The 21,005-nt window shown below is 39.7% G+C and overlaps 1 long non-coding RNA gene and 1 pseudogene across 1 annotated transcript; one reads left to right on the forward strand and one right to left on the reverse strand.

The window, feature by feature from the left end:
- Positions 1–16,153: 16,153 nt before the first annotated feature.
- On the reverse strand, positions 16,154–19,559 carry LOC131253202 (cytochrome b5-like; annotated as a pseudogene).
- On the forward strand, positions 17,678–18,052 carry LOC131253204 (uncharacterized). Its single transcript, XR_009175015.1, has 2 exons — positions 17,678–17,812; positions 17,847–18,052. It is a non-coding gene; the product is annotated as an uncharacterized LOC131253204 (long non-coding RNA).
- Positions 19,560–21,005: the final 1,446 nt, after the last annotated feature.

The raw sequence follows: 21,005 nt of genomic DNA on the forward strand, positions 1-21,005 counted from the left end.
TATAAACAAAAGCTACTCTGACTTTGATAGGCCCACCATGATATTAATTGAAGACCCACGATAGGCTTAGAAATAAACAAACAAACAAAATGATGACTTGTAAGTTGTAATTGAGGTGGGCCACACACTAAAGTAAATAATTGGGAGTGAGATGTTCACCTTTGATTAAAAAATTTCTATATTAACAATTTCTAACATATATTAAACAATTTCTATATTAACATATCAGGTTAATCCCAAAACTATATTTTGACCATACAGGATCAAATTGAATATTTTGACCTGGGTCCACATGGCCAATTTGAGACCGAGGGCAGGCTAGGAATTTTGATGGCAAGCTAGCCTGAAGCCATCTAGATATTCAACTCCCATCACCTTTGATTGGGTTCATGTTAGTTGGCTACTTTGTAAGTGTCACATGAGACTTATTTACTACAGCCATGTGAAATCTCTCACCCCACCTGACAAATGATGTAGACATTAGGTTCCATAAATGCAATTTCTAACTCACTCTTGTAGGATGATCTTCAATCACTTACAAGCATTTCAAGGGCCTAATCTACCATTAGGAGTCATGGGCTCATGGCTCTTTTGTCAGTGTGGATTTGAAATCATGCAGAATGGGGGTGGATCTTATGGTTTGTGTCGAATCGAGCCCATTTGAAATCATGACCTTTTGAAGGATTTGGATCACAAATCCCTCCAATTCTTTATTTCTAAATGACCAAAAAACAGTATATTCGCCGCCAAAAATACATTGGATTCCATGCTTCCAAATAAACCTTAAGTAGTTCTTCATTGATGGTTGTGGACGGATATCACGATTTTTACATTCAGAAGATGTGCCTAGGCTGTTAACAGTATACAATAAGATGATTCAGCCCAAAGGTTGTATAGCTTATTTAATTGATTTTTAATTTGTACACTGCAGGTTTAGTAATCCAACTAATATAACTTGGTTGAAAAATCCTATCTATAGAATATTTACCTTTCATGTGCAAATGGAAACTGAACTTAGCAATTCACCATGATATCAAGAGAAAACACAAATATCAGGTTAATTTCAAACTATATTAACAATTTCTAACATATATTAGCAATAAAAAATTAAAAAAATAAACCCCATACGGCCACACCTTACCGGGCGAGCAGAAGAGGGACGACCGGCAGCTGTGTGTAGGGCAGGGCGATGACGGACGACGGGACGAGTGGCAACCTGGCAGGGACGAGCTGCGGCACACCAGACGAGTGGCAGGGACGAGCTCTGTCACCGGATAGGGGCACCGGACAGGCCGCAGGGACGAGCGGCACCGCCGGACAGGGGATAGGGGCGAGTGAGAGAGAGAGAGGGAAGAAGAGGGACCGCCGTACGGGCGTTGGGAGAGGGAGAGGAGCGAGAGAGAGAGTTTTTTTTTAACCAAGTACCGCCGGACAGGGGATAGGGGTGAGTGAGAGAGAGAGAGAGAGGGAAGAAGAGGGACGGCTGGACGGGCGCTGGGAGAGGGAGAGGAGAGAGAGAGTTTTTTTTGAATACTGGCTGGGAGGGAAGGGTTTAGGGCGCTGCTTAAAAAGGACAGGTGGGGCCGTGGGGCGGTGGGGGTAGGGTTTGGGCGCTGCTGGAAAATGACAGGCGGGGTAGGGCTTTTTTTTTTGGGCGGAGTTATATACACAGGTACCGAGTCGAGTACCGAGTCGAGTACTTCTAGACTCGTACTCTACTTGTAATCTAAACGAGTCGTGGAAACCCGCTCGTACTCGGCTCTAACTCAGACGAGTCGAGTATTCCGAGTCGAGTCGGGCAAGTACTCGAGCCTTAGTCTGCTCATGTACAGCTCTAAGTGTAAGGAAGGGATGGGTGGAGAGAGAGAGAGAGAGAGAGAGAGAGAGAGAGAGAGAGAGAGAGAGTTGACTTTGGGAATGGGAAAGGGATGAGTTGCTTGTACTTGTAGTATGGTGATGTGTACTTGATCGAGGTGATTGATTAATTGATTGATTGATGTGACACATTTTAGAGATTCTCTCGAAATTCGCACTCGCGACGTTTTCCTCGAACTGAACGCGGGCCCACATCTCTTGGCCAGGGTATCGGATCGGCGTGCTAGTCCCGGCATTGGAACCACGGCGACGGTGCGGTCGCTAGGGTATAAGTCTTGGATCCAGCCGACTCTGGTTTGCGGGACTCGGCTTAGGATCGTGCACAAATGTCGGATATAGGTCAAGGGTTGCCGAAATTTGATTGGGAGGATCGCGGAAACCTACGGAATGGTACGGACTAAGATACGGGTCTTACAATTGAGCTTTCAAAATGGATTGAAGGTATAGATGCAAGGAACATACATCACAGTGGGCCCCACAGTTAGAGATCCACCGACATTGAATTCACCCAAACTGTGTTTACATGTTTCTTTTTCAGAAAGGATTTCAATACCGGTTATTAGATTTGGCAAGGGAAGTTAGGGTTAGTCATCCAAGGGGTGGGTGGGTCATGAAATCCAACCCGACCATCAGGTCTCCAATCCCATGTCAGATAGATTCAAGGCTTGAAAGTCAAAACTCAGCCATATCCATGATTCAAGCACATCACATGATTGAAAACATGGTACAATACTCCCCCTTGAAACTATTTCCCTTGATGTGAGCATTTGAATCACATATAGGTTTGGTTTTTGGGCCGTAAACATATCTAACAGAGTCGATTTTATATACTCATCATAGTGGGTCCTATAGAAATCAAGGGTGAATATATCTTTTAATTGTTTTCTTTAGTGTGGCCCACCCGAATGATAGATCAGTCCCAGGTGCCTAACGTGGGAGTAGATTCCCCATGTATATCGCAGTGATCAGTGGGCTCCTTAAAAATCAATAGTGGGCAACATCAACTAAATATTCTTAAATTTTTGGTGATATATTACAAAAAAAAAAACTATGGACGCAAAATGGAATTAACGACGGTCTTGGTCCGTCTCAGTTTGCTGTCGCAAAACTGAAACGATAGAATGGAGCCGTGGCTAAATTACGACGGATTCAATCTGTCGCTAATTAATGACGGTGTTCTACAATTTAGCGATGGGGATGGTCCGTTGTAACTCACAGGAGAAGATTCGCGACGGTCATGATCCGTCGCAGTTCGCTGTATGGAACGACGGATTGCATCCGTCGCAATTTAGCGACTATTCTAAATTTTGCGACGGGTATGAGCTGCGTAAGTCACAGGAGAAGATTAGCGACGGTGCTTGTCCGTCGCAGTTCGCTGTCGCAAAATTGAATATTTAAATTGGATCCATTGCTAAATTGCGACGGATGCAAATCGTCGCTAATTTATGAGTGTTTAGCGACGGGTATTGCCCATCGCTATTCATAGGAGAAGATTAGCGACGGTCTTGGTCCGTCGCATTTTTATCACAAAACCAGTCACGGATCGGATCCGTGGACAACGGTATTCTAAAATTTAGCGATGGGTATGGTCCGTTGCTGGTGAAAATTTCCAAATTTTCTACAAAAAAAAAAAGTTATTTTAGTTTTTGATTCTGTTGCACCCTTTTTTTTTGTTAGCTTATTTGTACACTCATTGTCAGTTCACACTTCACTGTTTGCTACCCCCACTAGGGAATTGAATCCATTACCTCAGTGTCAAAACGAGGTATCTTTCACTCAGTCTACCACCTAATAATCATTCTTTATATCAAATGTATAATTAATTCATTCATATATATGACAAAATGCAGTACTTTTGTACGAAGTCAATCTTAGTCTTTTTAAGTATACAATTATTATTGTAGGAGCAAACTTCTTGTTCTAAGCATTTTGATTTTATTTGTTGAAAATAAATGATAGATAAAAAAGGAAGAATCTTATCGACTTGTGGCAATGTAGAGCTTGAGGGAAAACACCCAATTCCTTGACTCTATCAAGGCAATTTCCAAGATAAAATAAAATGTCACAAATCTCAAGGGATACATAGGTAGTTGATATTGTATCTATTTCCTTCAGAATCGTCCGCTCAGAGGATATCAAGTATGGTTGCCGAAAGAACCTTTTTTTCTCCAGTGAAAACCAAAAGATTCTAATAAAAATTCTGATTATTTTCACTTATTTTTAGCTGGTGAATCTCTGATTTTAATTTTTCCTAAAACCTATTTTAGGATTCTTTCCCTTATGCTTAGCTAATCGACTAAATTCCATGTTAATCCAATCAAAATTGCATGACACACAAACTAGAGTTGGAGAATGTAATATAAAACATAATGGAAAAAAGATCCTAAAATGTATATTTGTTGCATTTTGAAGTTCTTGCACTTGATAAACAAGCAGTTCTTGTAAATAGAAGTAAATGCATATATAACATACAAGTAATAAATAAGACGAGCAGAAGTTAACACCATGAAGAGTATGGTTAAGGTTCTGACTAACACAACCATATACTCTATACACCTATGCTACCAATAGCTACGGTTATAATCCATAGCCATATGTCTACAAAATGGATGGTGCAACCTGCTGAATGCAAGGGCATTTTTGTCTGAAAATAGTGTCCGCACAGAATGGTTTAGTTTGGGAGCATTTGGAAAAGATGGTGGGTAAAAGGTGAGGTTTATAGTCAGAAATTTCTCTACCAAAAATGAGAGGGATATAAATCTCAGGTGGAACACACCACAGGAAAATAATAGTGATTGGATACTCCTAAGGCCCACTATACTGTTTATTTGACATCCAATCTGTTGATTAGGTCATACATACCCAGATGAAGGGAAAAAACAAAGATAACTTGATCCAAAACTTTTATGGCCCCCCAAAAAAGTTTTTAATGGTCGATGTTCATTCAACACTATTTCCTATAATGTGGTCCACTTAAGATTGGGATATATCTCATTTTTGGTCTCATACGATAAAATGATCTAGAAAAATAGATGGTCGACATGGATGAAACACATACATCATTGTGGGGCCCATAGAGCACCGACCACCAGCCATTGGCTATTGGTAGGGGGGGTAGCTAATCCGTTTCCTTCTAGAAGGGTCTTACTTGGGGCCACTATCTAAGTGCACGACATTTAACCTATCTAGAAGGGTCACCGCACTTTGAAAGTTGGATACCCAAAAGATAAACCTACCTCACCATCACGTGGGCCACCACATGAAGTTGGAGGTTTTCAATTGATGTGTGGGCCCCATGATGATTGGATAAGCCTGATTTTTTAAGCATCCCATCATCAGGTGGGGCCCATTAATGGGCATATTGAGTGGAATTCAATATGCCCACAACACTGTGGGCCCCACACAAGTATAAGCAAGTGAACAGGCAAGTGTGAATAGTATTGTCAATGGGCCGGGTTTAGGCAGGGTCAGGTTTAGAGTATAACAAAAGGATGATTAAGTTACAACACAATATTCTGGTCCAAGTGTCTGACAATTTATAGTGCCAACGGACATGAGTTAGTTTCAAATTTATAATTATGGTAAATGGAAAGGGGAGAAGATTTTATTCGTCTACTTTCTGTGTCATTTTGAGTAGGTGGTATGTGTATGGATGAAATTGAAATTGACCATTTCATACTTACGATAGTGAATGAGCCATGGTCCAAAAATCACAATATTTAGAAGATTATATCCCTTTAAATATTAAAACTCCAAGATAAAACATCCAACAATGGCTCCTATTGAGGAAAAGGATCCTTTATTAGATGGTGGGAATGTTGTCTGCGCGAGGAGACAAGCCCTCTTCTAGTTCTTTTTGCTTCTTTTTATTGACTCAAATGCAGAGCCACTAGCAATAAAATTTTGAAAGTATGCCGGTTAGAAATCATAAAATCGCTCAAGGGTTAGGGACTTGAGTGATTCTTACATCTAGCATAAAATCAAAGATTCTAAGGGTCTCAACGATGAAAAGAGAGTTAGACATCCTTTTACACCCGACTATACTTAATAGGATTTTAGATTATTCATTTTCAAGGATTTGACTAGGTTTTATGTAACGTCTCGGAAAAATCCGTACAAAGACCCAAGTACCACCTCAGGCAGAAATCACTAAGGACCAAATCCTTTAGAAATTAGATGAAAATTTATTAAGTACTAAACCGAATTAATCGGAGAATTAGTTCGAATCACTTTCTATACGAGCTGCAAGACCCAAAACTAGCAGAATCACTAGTTTTACATTACCTAGAAACCTAGGATCAATCTCAGTATCGGACTTGGATTGTGCATCGAAAGTCCGATTACAGTGAAACTATACGGTTATGACCGCCTTACTGGGCTTGACAATCATCTCAGGAATCAAGTCCAAATAGTATTCAGAAATGTACAACTTGAGCCTGTAGCGAAGTGTGTGAGAAACGCGAATATCTTTAGAAAATAGACTCAAACATAAGTGAATTGGGCCGTTCGCTTATAGACCAAATCTAAGGTTTCAGATCGTCAGATTCTGACCCAACTACACCCTTAGATCAGGAAAAATTCCCAACACATGTCAGTATACTTATGGCCTTAATCGAATAACGAAGGCCATTGAACTGAAACTGGACCTCCACGGTCGATTTACAAATCCGATCGGACCGAAATCTTAAACTGACATAGATCCATCATCAAGAAAATTTCTCTGGACCATATGCAGAAAATGGACCTCCAGATGAACTCCGTTGACCCGAAACAACCATCCTTTAGCTATACCCTAAGTATATCATGGCCTTGGGGCCATTGGCACCAGTTATAGGCCTATATAAGGACCTTAACCCACCCCTTTCTCATTCCATACGAATTTCCTAAACCCTAGGGGAGAGAAGAGAGAAAGGAAGAGAAAAGTGTGAGGAGAAGAGTGAAAGTTAGGGTGATCGAGGCGGTGGTTCTCTTGTACAACTACACGCCCTAGATCACCTCTTTGCTACGCTACTCAACTCATTTCGACTGTAATTTGGATAAGGAATCCTAACCCTAATCTCGTTTTAGGAATCCAAATAGAAGAATCTATGAAATAGCTAACCTATCTCATTGTATAAGTACCCGTTATTCTGTATTCGGAAACATAGGATTCAAACTGAGTTCGATACGAGTATACCGACAAAAAGGTGCGGACTATAAACGTTTAGGTTATAGTTTTCAAGGCTTTCAATGTCAGTTAATGATTTATGACTGACTTGATTGCTGTCACATGTACTTGATGCATTGTTCTCCATGTATTATACATATATATGAACTATGTTTGATATAAAGCATTCCATGTGTTTGTTGAAATGCTGAATGAATATGGAATTATGATTTGTGCTTAGCATGATTACTAAGTGAGAATACATGATTGTTGTATGTGTGGCAACTCTCTTGTGAATGGATTTACTATAATATGTGTTATAACTAATTTATTACTTGTATGTTGATATGTGTTGTCTAAGTGTTTGATAAAATGTCTGAATGAGAAAATGCTAGTTGAAACATATTTAATGAGGGTGTTGAGATAGGATTCTCAATTACCTTATTTATAGTTATAGTTTCCTTCATGTAACCTATATGCTACTATGTGCTTTATGGATGAAATGCCTATGTATGACAACATGTGCACTATGTGTTTGTTGAAATGCTCAAATGAGATTTATATTTAAATTGGTTGTCACACGCTGTTTTGACTATCACATATGAATGCCTATTATGTTTGAGTATGATTGGGACTAATACGTAGTCCAGGCAATCAATAACGGTTTACGATCAGTGGCTGAACTAGTTTCGTCATAACAGATACGTTCGATGAATCCGAGTCATAGAGTGATTATCAACAGTGGTTAGGCCACGAGGAGTGCGTATGCGCTCCATGTCGATTAATTCAACGTGTGCTCGTACCTGTCGAGCTTGTCAAGTAACCCGATTGGCCTAATGTATGTTCACCATGTATGGACGCTACTGCTTGAATATAAGGTACCACTTACCAGTAAAAAGTCCGTTTAACCTTGGTACCACGATCCGCTAAGACTCATGAGCCGGGCATGGTGGTATGGGACACCGTGGTCGAGCTATCGACCTACGCTAGGGTGACGAGTCTTCCCGTAGTGACCAGTGAGCAACCTAAACTCGTGAGCCGAATACAGTGGTATGGGACATTGTATTCAAGCTGTCGGCCTACGCTAAGGTGATGAGCCTTTCCCGTAGTGATCTTGAGTATAAACTAGGCCTACGCCGAGGTGACGAGCCTCCCATAGCGACCTGAACTTGCCTGTCCACTGTTTTTAAATCAAGGGTGATGTTGCCCCATAACTTGCCTATCGTATGTGATTAATTAGGATTGATGACCCTATATGGATCACCGTTTGGGTACGTGATATAAAGGGAGGTACTTTAGCTTCCCGAACCTGCTGTATGAATAAACCTAATTAAGTATTAGCTAACACGATCATGCACCGCATTGCATGTGCTTTGGCGAGGAAGTACACGTGTTCGGAGTGGTGCATGCCGCGATCGTGAGATGATGTCACTGAGGGAGTGCAAGCGAGTGCATGCATCATTACAGTATACCATTCCTGCATTAATAAGAGTACTTAGTATATGAGTATTGTACTGCTTCATCATTACTGCTTGATTAAATTGATAACATGTTAACCTTTGCCTTATAGTACCACTGAGTTGATCACTCACTCCCACTTTGGGACGGTCTTTTAAAACACCAACCAGAATCTGTTGTAGCTTCAGGTGATGACAAGGCTTACGAGATGGAGCCCGACTTCTATGACGACTAGGAGTTCTCCTACATGCAATTCTCTGGCGGGTTTATGTAGATCTGGAGTTACGCCGATGGGGTTACAGGGATACGAATTAGATGCCATTACATTGCATCATTTTGTAAATTTTGGAATTATACGTGTAATTATTTAACCTGGTGACTTGTTCATACTCTAGGGACTTACAACCACTTATATGCTTTATATATCTATCACAGTCTTCCGCTTGCGTAATCCAATAATCTCTGGAGTATGATATGCTGTTTTAGTGTAATCTCATTCATGTTTAATGTACTAATATGGACAACATTTAATCATCATTATCTATATTGCATAAGTGATGCGTTGGAAATCGGAAGCTGAGCTTCTTCTCGACCCCCGATTTTCAGAGTGTTACATTTTAGAAAATTTTTAAATCGAGTTTATGGCTACGGAGATAATGCGCTCAACATCAGGCCAAGTCTCGAAGAATAATAAATAAAAGGAAATGACAAAAATGAAACCAACGCATTCATGACTATAGAAACGGGGCACTTAACATCGGTCATAACTCATGGTGTAACTAATGTAAAAAATTAAAAAGGCAAATAGTTTCTTGATTTATATTGCTTCAGGTTCTAATTTATCATTATGACAGAGCATACATTGGAAAGACCAGTAAAGGTAAAGAAAATATGAGCAGGGAGATGTACGAGAAAGGAGATATTGCAATTTAAAATAAGTAGGATGCCATAGTAAAATCACACCCGGTGACCATGCACTATGTCCAGTAGACTTCAAACTTTATAGATGTTATCTTTGGAATGTTAATATCTTCATATTAGTGCGATCGTGTGTGGGCCCCATTGGCCATTTCATGATGAACAGTGGCAACCAATTTGCATGATCTTTTGTTAATCAGCTTGAACTTTAGACACGCCTATAGCATGATGAGATCGTCATCGGTGCTCACTTTTGGGAGTAGATTCATAAGTGAGCCCCATTGGCTAACTATTGATGATCTAGCAGATCGACTCCAAATTTCACCTAGCTCCTTGTTACATCAGGATCTTTGATCAAGTGAAAACTTCATAGCAGATCTTGAAGGTACCCTTTGCTCCTCATCCTTTCTAATCAGATGTGATACTTGTCCTGGTGTTGAGCTTCTTATCAATCGTGTTTCACGCAATCTTATTTGGGTCTTTTAGGAATTGGTTTAAGCTTCTTATCAACTTGTTCCATATAATCTCACTTGGGAGCTTCATCGCAGCTGTTTTTCACATTAACTCAAATGGAGTTTTCATGAACTGCCTAACAAAATATTTTTTTTCTCAACACCTGTGTAAGGTTGATCTTTTAGCGTGCATGTAAAATTCTCTCTCCATCTAAAACGAGGGGATTCATTAGTTGTTTTTTTTTTTTTCTCTATTAGCTATTAGTGTTCCTTTTGCTGCTGCTGTTGCTGCCATGTCTCATTTATCTTCCCTAGCCAACAGCAGAAACTAAAGACACTGCATGAAGTCCAGAAGCTGTAGGACTTTAGATGAACCATCTCCACCACCAATATCTTGCCTACGTGCTACAAGATATCCTCCCAATAAGACCAGTATAATTCTCATATTTCAAGGGCTATCCCTGCTCATCATCTCCAGCACCAACAGCACGCTAGGGGTGAACCTTTTGGCGACAAGAGCTGTAATAAAGGCAGGAACCTTTCTCATATGCGTTGCAAGCTGAAACAAAGGAAGGAATCTTTTTAACATGCATTGGTAAGTCGCAAGCAACGGCAGGATTCTTTTTCATATGCACTGGTAAGTCACAAACAGAGGCAGGATTCTTTTTCATATGCATTGGTAAGTCGCAAACAGAGGGAGACCTTGCAGAGAACCTGAAAGCAGGGAAATGAGGGACTTGCCTGCTAATGTATTCTATCATCATCACCATCACCATCACCATCTAAGCCATATACCATATAACCGGGGTCAGCTTAATGAATATCATACCACTATTTCACTCTATCAAGGATCATATCCTTAGTTAAACCACGTGTTCTTGAATTTTGTCTTACTACCTCTCCTACTTCTAGGCCTTGCCCTTGGCCTTTTTGAGCCATGAGCATGAACCAACTCATTCTTAATCAGTGCCGTTCTTGATCTCCATTACACATGGTCAAACCATTGAAGTCTACTTCATCATCATACTACCTATTGGTGCTACACCCAACTTCCCTTGAATCCAATAATTTCTACTCGTCACTTGTCAATCTCACATACCAAGTATTTCCATGAATTGAAAAAAAAAAAGTATTTCATCTCGGTTTAACCTTTGAATCAAATGGGTCATCTTCTATAGCAGTGGCTTTCTGAGGAGATAATCATGTGGATGGCGCATAGGAACTGAAATGGAAATGGTGGGCTCTTCGATATCATTATCAGAGATTGGCTCATCAATACTTTATAAATTAGCCAGCATGGTGCGAGATCATCATTTAGAGTAACAAAAACAAATACCTCTTAAATTCCTCTTGACAAAGCCAGACAACATAACTGGCACAGCTTAGTATTGGCGCCAGGGATGTCAATGGGCCAGGCTGGCCAAACAAAAATCAAAATTTTCGATAGGCCCAGCCAAAAACAGTTCAAAATCTGGGCCGAAGTCAACCATAGGCCTAGCCCATTGACAGCCTTGATTGGCGCATGAGCAAGGAGTCGATAAGCGTCCATCATTGGCGAAGATCTTTGTGCATCAATGTGGTGACCATATCATGGATATACTTTCTAGAATGGCCCACCATAATCTACCCTAAGCAGCAACAAAAGCTAGAGATATGAAAGGATCCATCCACATGTGAAATTTTTTTCTTTTTTTATGAAAGTTGACAATTTATCAGAGAAGCAATAGAAGCGGAAAAAATACAACGATAAAGAATAAACAAATGCAAAAAGCACCCCTAACAGCCCACTAGCAGCTAGCGGCAACAAAAAAAAAAGGGGGGGGCTGCTTCTCACTGGGAAACAACGTAAGCTTTAGCTCTCAAGGATTAGCAGTACTATTCCGGTAGGCATCTATTGTTTCTTTCCTTCCAAATGACCCACAACCTTGCAAGAAGAGCCACCTCCACACCTTCCTACCCAAATGACTATGAACACCACCATACCACTGCCTAAAAAGGTAGGTCTTCAATAGAGCAGGGAAGCAACCATGCAACACCAAAAAACTCAAAGAAGACTACCTAGATCTCCCTAGAGAAAGGGCAATGAATGAACAAATGGCTTCCTGATTCCTTGTCTTTCCAGCATAAGAGGCTTGAGTATTGACTAGCACCATGCCCCTTTTGAGCAAAATGTGGATGTCAATACCATATTCCAATTTGCAAGCCAAGCAAAAGCAGTAACCCTGGAAGAAACGCCAAAAGACCATAGAAGGAATGCACTTTAATGCCGCCACTGGGCCTACGATCATGAACTCTCCCCAAAACTTCCCAGATTTGTCCATGCCATCACATCGAGTCTGCCCCCTCCGACAAAGAAACCCCTGACAAGAGATGCAAAAGGCCCAATAACTCTTCAAGCTTATCTTCAAGGAGAGTCCTCCTTCATAAAGGAGTCTAAACCCCAATCGCCTCATGGCGGGAAAAGCAGTGAGAAACATAAATGTCTGGGTCGAGCAAACCTAGGAAAAAGATCTTGTAAACTCCACCTTATCCACACATCTTTCCAAAATCTCACCCTTGAACCATCGTCCACCCCATAGCTCACCTTATAACCATGTCTTTAAAGCTTCAAGATATAGCTTTCTAGATCCCCGAGGCTCTCTACGAAGAACAACTACCGTGCCTCCCGCCTCCCTATCCACATCATAATTCCTACGAATGACTTCCTTCCACAAGCCCCCCTCTACCCCAAATCTTTAAACCCATTTTCCCCAACAACGCTTCATTCACAATACCTAGATTGCGGATCCCCACTCCCCATCTTCTTTGGGCCTAAAACATATTGACCCATTTCATGAGATGAAATTTTTTCTTGGCCTCCCACTGTGGCAACAAAAAAAAAAAAAAAAACTCTTCTAAACTTCTCAAGCCTATTGAGCACCCCGTTGGACAACGAAAAAGCGACATGAAATTTAATGGGAGATTTGACAAGGCTACTTTGATAAGAACAATTCTATTGGCCAAAGTGTGTGTGTGTGTGTGTGTGTGTGTGTGTGTGTGTGTGTGTGTGTGTGTGTATATATATATATATATATATGGAAAAGGATCTATGCGGTCGAGCTCATGGGAACTTCCCATGAGGTCGAGTTGTGTGGGCCCCAACATGATGCGTGTTGAACATCTACCCTATCAGTCAGATGCACCATTCCATGGTGGCCCTAGTGCTTAAAAATCAAGTCAATCCATGACTTGTGTGGGCCACACCACATACAAAAGTTGAGAGGGGTCACCTTCCATTAAAACATTCATAATCATTTGTTGGGCCCACCGAGATGTGGTTCACAAATCCAGCCCATCCATTATGTGTCCCACTTAGATGAGGGGTCAGATCAAGTTTCAGATGCATCCAAATTTCAGGTGGGCCCCATCAAGTGCTTTTATATGTTTTAGGTATGTCTTCGCATGATTTTAGATGGTATGGCTCACCTGAGTTCCATATACGGCTGATTTTTGGGATATCCCATAATTTAAAGGGGACCCATCAAATGCACGGTGTTAATGTTCAACACACATCACGGTGGGGCCCACATAGCTCGACCTCATGGGAAGTTCCCATGAGCTCGACCGCATAGAACCTTTTCCCATATATATATATATATATATACACACACGGACCCATCAAATGCATGGTGTTGATGTTCAACACACATCACAGTGGGGCCCACACAACTCGACCTCATGGGAAGTTCCCATGAGCTTGACTACATAGAACCTTTTCCCATATATATATATATATATATATATATATATATATATATATATATATATATATATATATATATATATATATATATATATATATATATATATATATATATATGCACACTCTTCCAAACTGAAAGCCTGCTTTTGAACCTCTCCATAACCGGCTCACAAAGGTGCTTCTTCACATTCTGAATGCATAAAGGCAAACCCAAGTAGGTAGATGGAAATGACCCCACCTTTCAACCAAAAAACTAGAGCAAACCATCCAACTCTATACGGATCCACAACTTAGATTTTTGAAGATTCACCAATAATCCCAAAATTTCGAAGAAGAAAATAGCCTTCTAAAGGATGTCAACATGAATAAAATCCGGCTCACAAAATAGCAACATGTCGTTCGAAAACTATAGGTGCTATATTTGGCGCTCCCCTATTCACCTTGAAGCCATTAAACAAAACTTCTACCACCCCTTTAGATAACAACCTACTTAGAGCTTTTGCCACCAGCACAAAGACGAAAGGAGAGAGGGGATCCCCTTATCTAAGGCCCCTTGCCGACTTGAGAAAGCCTTTGGGAGAACGATTCACAAGAACGGAAAACTTAGCCGAGCCCACATATTCTTGAATCCACCTTTTCTATTTAGCCTCACACCCTAACCGACCGAACATATAATCCAAAAAGGGCAAATTGGCATGGGCATAAGCTTTTTCAAGGTCCAACTTGCACACCACTCCGCCGACCCCCTCTCTAAACTGAGTTAATGATTTCATTGACAATCAGCGAGCTAGCAAGAATTTGCGTACCTTCCACGAACGCACCTTGCACATTTGAGATAATGTGATCAAGAACATACCAGAATCTAATGCAAGAACCTTCCTAAGTATCTTGTAAGGAGCGTTGATCAGGCGGGAATCTTTAAGGGATTTGGCTCCTTCCTTTTAGGAATCAAGGCTATAAAGGAAGTGCTTGATTCCAACGCAGGTTTCCCATTATAAGAGAACTCACAAATGAAGGCCATTGCCTCCTTAAGCATATCTCAAAAAACTTGGAAAGCAGCAATTGGAAATACATCAGGACTTGGCATTTTATCCCTACCCAACTCTTGAGTGGTAGCTTTGACCTCCTCGTCTGATATGGCCCTTCCTAACAAGGGTGCCTCTTCGTCCAAAAGAGCCTCAAAGGCAAAATTATCCAGTTTTGGCCTCACAACTAGGGGGCCTGACGATAAATCCCCTTAAAAGGACAATAGCTTTGCACACCTCCGCTTTCCCTTCTTTTTGAACACCCTCAACCATAATACTGTAAATTTATTTGCTCGAGCCCTCATGCTAGCAATTCCGTGGAAGAATTTCGTATTCTTATGCCCCTCCTTAAGCCAAGTCACCCTGAACAGCTGTTTCCGCTTGATTTCCTCCTACTTCAAAAAATTGTTATACTGCTTGAGGGAATCCCTACAAACCCTTCCATCATCGGACAATTCAGACCCGTCTTCTGAATATTTAAAGCTTGAATTTCAGCCAGCACACCCTCCAAAGCAGACTCTATTACGAAAAATTTTCCTCCCACTGAGAGATCTTCTCTTTCAAGAGATGAAATTTCTGAAAATGGACAAAACCTGGCTGCCCCGAAACATGATAGGAATCCCACCACAACTTGAATAAATCCCTGAATCCCTCCATCTCGAGCCAAGCTGGCTCAAATCTAAAAATGAAATAGGAAAATGTAGAGATAAAACAATGCAGACCACAACAGGATTAGACGCAACTCCAAACAACTGTTGGACATCACACAACTACAAAGCCCATCTTATCTCAATGTCATACGCCCCATCTGCTACAGTTTTTTATTTGGGGAATGATCCATAGTGGTGTATAACAAACTAGTCCGATCTAACAGAGTCTTGCTCAGTTACAAAATACTATCTCAAATTGTAAATATGAAAAAAGAAGAGAGAGAGAGAGAGAGAGAGAGAGAGAGAGAGAGAGAGAGAGAGAGAGAGAGCACAAAACCTAGAATAGAACCCATGCTGTGAGAATGGATTAACAAATCTACAGATATTCCACAACTAAGGATCAATAAATCAATGGATATTCCAGAGCCATTTAAATACTATTAGAAACTTCACCACTTCATAACCACCAAAATTACAAATGCACCAACATCAATCAAGCTACACATGTACAGACAACAATAGGGAGAAAAGACCAAATAATCCCGTGAGCAAAGATGCTTAAAGAGATTTGCAATCAAAATCAACTCAGATATCATCACCAAAGAGAAAATACTGCTCCCAAAGTGTCAAGTTTTGTTACGCATTTTGTTTTCCACACTCTTTCTTTCATAAATAAATTCGATCACAAAAGAAATAAGGAAAATACGGGCACAGAAATTTCATCCTAGTAGAACAGAACCTGCCGTTTGGATATAATATAAAAAATCTACGATTTCATCTGACAAAAGATAATTAGGGTATTAGATTCCTATTTGAGGTTTGCTAAATCAAAGCATCATTTATATATTTACTCTTCTTGTGGCTCAGGCTCTACTGAGCTTATCATGTAACATTAAATTAGTGGTTTCAAGATAATCAACAAGTGTTGCGTGACCACAAATCCAAGGAAATGCTGACAAACATGGAAGTGTATTTTCAAAAGGCAGAATAAGCCATAAACCAAGAAGGAAGAAAGAACAATTCCAAAATGGCCATATCAGCATCAGAAAACGAAAGCAAATTTGCAATAAAATTATGCACGTGCTACTGAAAAGAAAAAAAAAAAAAGAATAAGAAGAAAAGACAAACTGCCACCAGGCTAAACCACCTTCCCTGAGTTGCAATACAAAGACGAACAAGAGACTGATGAAGAAACATTCTCACAGACTTGTGAATGTTTAATCAGATGCATTCCTTAACTTCTTTAGGTTGATTTGGTGAAGAAACGGATGGCAACTGCCAAACCCAAGATCAGTAGGGGAACGAGGAGCTGGAGAAGCTTGATGATGAACTTGGAGGTTTTGTCCTGGTTGTAGTGAGGCTGCTTGGGAGAAGTATATTTAGGCTTGTTGGGGATGGTTGTGCATCTATCTCCCCAACGTAGAATTCATCCATCACATCCTCAAAGTCATCGGTTGCATCTTTCCCTGTTGAACCATGAATCATTTGGCCCATACATTAGATAACCTTATTATAAGAAATAAAAGGGGCTAAAAGAAGCACACCCTTGGGTTTGCACAAGCAGAGAAGGCATGGAATTCAATGGAGATCCTTACCAGTTGCTGACAATAAAACCTCATCTCCCCTAGCATGGTCCTCCAAGAACTTGGTTACATCATATACCTGTTCCCAAAATAAAAATATGCGAAATTCATGGATACATATGAATCGAAGAAAATATATTGAAATTTCAAACACAACTTTAAATAGGCAGAGCATCATACATAGATGGCCTCCTCATCCACTATGAACTCAAGGTACATGTTTCAGAGGAAGATCAGCTGCAACTCCCCATCAAGCAGTTCTAAGCTTTTAGTCAGGTCATAAGCAATCTTCAAGTAGATTTATCAAGCCCTTCCTCACGCCGGTCCTATTTGTTCTTACTTAATGTGTTTCTTTTGCCAAGTGCATAGGTTATTACAAGTCATATCATGAGATGGTTGTAGGAGTTTCGGACAGGTATTTCTTTTGAGAGTTCAACATTCTTACTGTGCACGAAATGTTTACCGCAACCACATTGGAATTAAATTGCTTCAGCCAGCATATAACACTTCAATTTTAACTTTGATTGTGGTTAGATATGTCATTAAGACTCCTTTATTATTGGAGATAACCATTTCTATTAGATTTCATGGAGTTTGAAATGAAAGCAGGCAACATCTGTACGTTGAAAGCAATTTGTAGTAAGCACAAGAAGCAGCACAATCCAATCAATCATTTTTCCTTGCATTATATTGGCTGGTTATATAAAGCAGAACTCCATTCAAAAGCACCACTTATTTTTTTCTTTATTTGCTTTTTTTTGAGAAAATGATCAACAAACCAATCACAACAATATATTGTTCTGATCATGGTTTTGAATATCAGTATCAGCGGGCATATCATCCAGTTTAAAAACCAATACAATAGGTGTCGCGTATCGGAATATGCCCTGTGTCGGACTGCATCGGACAAATTTCTTCTTTTTATTGGCCAAAATAAAATAAAATTTGTGTGTGTGTGTGTGTGTGTGTGTGTGTGTGTGTCTGTGTGTGTGTGCAGGGTGGGGTGGGGGGATGGGTAATAAGATATCATTTGTTTTTTTTTTTTGAACATGTATTCTGATTCCTTCGTAATAATACTATCTGTTAGGTTGACCTGCTGTAATTTGTGATGTTGCGTCTTTTAGTTATAAATTGTGGATGTTTCATTTCCACAAACTGATTTTTGAAACAAATAAAAGTATTTGAAATTTGTCAAAAAAAGAACTGAAATACATTTATTTATTTTTAACATCACACAAGATGGTAGATCCATGTTCAAAAAACATAAATATAAGTTCAAACAACATAAATTTATCGTTTTCTTAAACTGATTTAAAAAATTAAAATTTTTGAAAACGACAAAAAATATGTTAAAAATAAAATAACACCATATAAAATGTAGATCTTTGCTCTTTATCTATGTTAAAAGAAAATACATCCATGTTTAAACAAAATAATCTATCATTCCCTCAAAGAAATTTTGGGATTTTTTTTAAATGCTTGATAATAAATGGCCAAAATGGCCCCTAAAAAAACACAATAAATAAATAATTAATTACTTAATTCCAAACTACTATTCATACACATGAATCTATATATCTAGACTCGAAACAGGCTATTCATGTTTGATTTATTAAAGGATTTGAAGAAAAATAAAATAATTAAAGAAATTTGTTGAAATTTTGAAAAAAAAATTAAAGTAAGAAAATTGAAAAAATAAAAAAGATAGAAAAAACCCCAAATCAAACTCAAATCAAACAAAAAATGATTGGTTTGGGGTTATGAGCTTGCTTCAACACCTTTACAGTTGGATTTATCAGAAAAAAATAACGATGTTCACCTCTTTTTTTGTCCCCAAAATTGCATCCGGCACTTCGATACCTCCATTTGATCCAAAATAAGATGTTTCGATCTTCGGTCTTAAAGAGATTCAGTCAGAATGACCCTAGAACAGTCAGTTGGAAGAAAATACTAAAAGAAAAAAGGAAAAGGGGAGTTTTGAGGAGCTCGTGAAGAGATATATACGTGTATCGGTCAATATTGGAACCGATATGGGCAGTATCAGTTGATACAAGCCAATACAGGCCAATACTGGATTCAGCCACAGAAATCGGAACTTCAAATGAAGAGGTATGATAAGCTAAAGCTTTAAATGCGTTACTGATTTTTCCATTTTTTTTTTCTTCCATAAGGTCCTACATGATTGGTTAAACCACCAAGTCTCAGGTTCCCAAACAGAGTTCTGATTTAGATGGTTTCAAATTATAGATCCAACAAAGGATTACATAGCTTTCCAGTTGAACAGAATTAGGAACCTAAGTGAGCCAAACCTTGATTCTCAGCCTCGAGACTCCTTTGAAACAGATAATCGCCTTCCATAGGTCCGCAACCATATTGAAAGACACATCGCAAAATACAATAGTATCATCGGCAAACTAAAGATGGCGACACTCACTCCCCCGAGGCTGCCACTCTAAAACCAGAAATCAAGCCCGAATCTTGGCTTCTAGCAAGGATGCGGCTAAAAGGTTCTGCCACCACAGGGAACGGGTATGACAAGAGAGGATTACCCTGATGAAGGCCCCTAGATGGCTTGAAGAAGCCTTTAGATGATCCATTCACAAGAATCGAAAAAGAGGGGGTACTTACACAAAGTTTTATCCACCACCTTCATTTAGAACCACATCCCATCCTACACAACATATAATCCAGAAAATCCCATTCAATATGGTCGTAGACCTTGTCCACGTCAAGCTTACACACCACTTCCGGGTTTTTCTCCGTAAACTAAGCGTCAATACAGCAATGAGAGTACTGTAGTATCCACAATTAGTCTAAAATCTTTCAAATCTTTCGCACCATCAACTTTAGGGGTGAGGGCAATAAATGAAGCCCCAAGCGGGTGAGTGAGAATTTCTTGTTCCAAGAACTCCTTGATAAAATCAAACATGTCTCATTTAACCACTTTCAAGAACACTTGAAAGAAGGCAAGAAGAAATCCGTTGGGTCCTGGGGCTTTATCCCGACCCAAAGCAAACACAGTTGCTTTAACTTCTTCTTTTGTAAATGGGAGTTCCAACTGACCAGACACCTCAGAAGAAATATGATCAAAATGGAGGAAATCCAACCTCTATCTCACCCATTGCTCTTTATTCAACTTCTCGTAGAAATCGACAATGGCTTCACAAACTTTCTTTCTTTCTTTCTTTCTTTCTTTTTTTTTTTTCCACTCTTGTTCCATCAACAACTGAGGCGATAATCTGATTAACCCAAGATCTAGCCAAAGTTATCCCATGAAAGAACTTCATATTGTTATCTCACATGGGTCTCGCGTCACACGAGCCACCCGTCCCACATAGGCCGCCCACCCCGAGTGTGCCCCTGCATCCCACAAGCCACCCCACTCAAGCCCGGTGTGAAAATGCCCCTGCATTAGATTTATTCATCACGCTTAATTAGTTTGAGCTTTTAAAGCATGTGGTTAGTTGTCCTGCATCAGGATGGCTTAGTGCAGATGATGGCGATTGCAAGTCTCAGTGTAGTCACATTTAAGCCAACAGTAGAGATTTATTTGATAGTTCAGGATAGTTAGTTTTGATTTGTTTGGATGATGAGAATAAGCTGGTGATGGATAAAACTATTGCTAAGTTTATTTATTAATTCAGTATTATCATTTATTTTGGTTTGTGTGCTTATGAATGTGTGCCATTAATGCAAATATTTGTTTTCCCCATAATCGCACTAATGCGGACATCAGACCCTTCAAAGTTTATCAAAGAAGAAGGTGGCTGACGAATACATCTTTATGGCTCGATGATGGTTACATGCACAACTAAATGATGATTTTGAAGATTTGATTACGTTCACAACTAAATGATGATTTTGAAGATTTGACTACATTCACAACTTAAGGATGATTTTGAAAACCTTACACGTGTCCTTCGATCAATTGAAGGCCCCACATTAAGAGGGCACACGTGTAGGATGAGTTAGAAGACTGATCTATAATGCATGATTTATTTATTTATTTATTTTAAAGGCTTTTTTTGTTGCTATTGACCCTGAAAGTTTGAGAATTGATCCCAACCCTCTCTCAGATTTTTCAGCCATCCTTATTCCAAAAATCCTTTGATTTCCCAGACTAGAGAAGTTGCCTTAATTGTTGGATTAAAACCAT

Source organism: Magnolia sinica, chromosome 8, assembly GCF_029962835.1.
Source record: "Magnolia sinica isolate HGM2019 chromosome 8, MsV1, whole genome shotgun sequence".
NCBI lineage: Eukaryota > Viridiplantae > Streptophyta > Magnoliopsida > Magnoliales > Magnoliaceae > Magnolia > Magnolia sinica.